Source organism: Sinocyclocheilus grahami, unplaced genomic scaffold, assembly GCF_001515645.1.
Source record: "Sinocyclocheilus grahami isolate Dianchi unplaced genomic scaffold, SAMN03320097.WGS_v1.1 scaffold2326.1, whole genome shotgun sequence".
NCBI classification, from domain to species: Eukaryota; Metazoa; Chordata; class Actinopteri; order Cypriniformes; family Cyprinidae; genus Sinocyclocheilus; species Sinocyclocheilus grahami.
The window spans coordinates 1-534 of NW_015507505.1; the positions used below are offsets into that span (position 1 = coordinate 1).

General features: G+C 40.6%; 1 long non-coding RNA gene across 1 annotated transcript in view; it reads right to left on the reverse strand.

The window, feature by feature from the left end:
• Positions 1-13: 13 nt before the first annotated feature.
• The window catches only part of LOC107574748 (uncharacterized), an 8695-nt gene continuing 8174 nt past the window's right edge, over positions 14-534 (reverse strand). The window contains exons 2-3 of the long non-coding RNA XR_001607723.1: positions 302-303; positions 14-24 (exon numbers count right to left, since the gene is read on the reverse strand). This is a non-coding gene — a long non-coding RNA (uncharacterized lncRNA). The remainder of the gene's footprint in view (positions 25-301; positions 304-534) is intronic.

Below are 534 nucleotides of genomic sequence, written 5' to 3' on the forward strand. Positions count from 1 at the left end.
GGCCCGACCGTTCTAAATTTAGATCTGAATCACACATGCACAGTACCATCCGCTCATCGGTTCTCAAATCGGACGTGTCCGAAAGAAACGGTTCTCGGTTAAATGTACCGGTGATCTGAAAACCGATGCAACCGGTTCTTGACTCGAGAACGAGAACTGTTCCAGCAGTGGATAGCCTAACAGATACTAGCAGTTTAATACTCAACTACGTTAATAAACACAAAACTATCTTGCGTATTTACAGATGAAACTGACCTGCACTTGAAGCCCTGAACAGGTCAGTGATGTTGTTACATTTCACTGCTTCTTCTGTCCACTTTCTCTCTTTCATCGAGTCCCGCGCATCGGTTCTGTTCGGAATCGTTTGACGGAAGCACGGAACAGACGTGAGCCGATTCGTGCAGTGCTGACAGTCAAGACTAACCGATTTATGATTTATTATTGAATGAAAAAAATGATCACTTTGGTACAGAGATGTCATAAATATAAAATATTAATAATAATAATAACTAAAAAAAAAAAACAGTGAAGTGA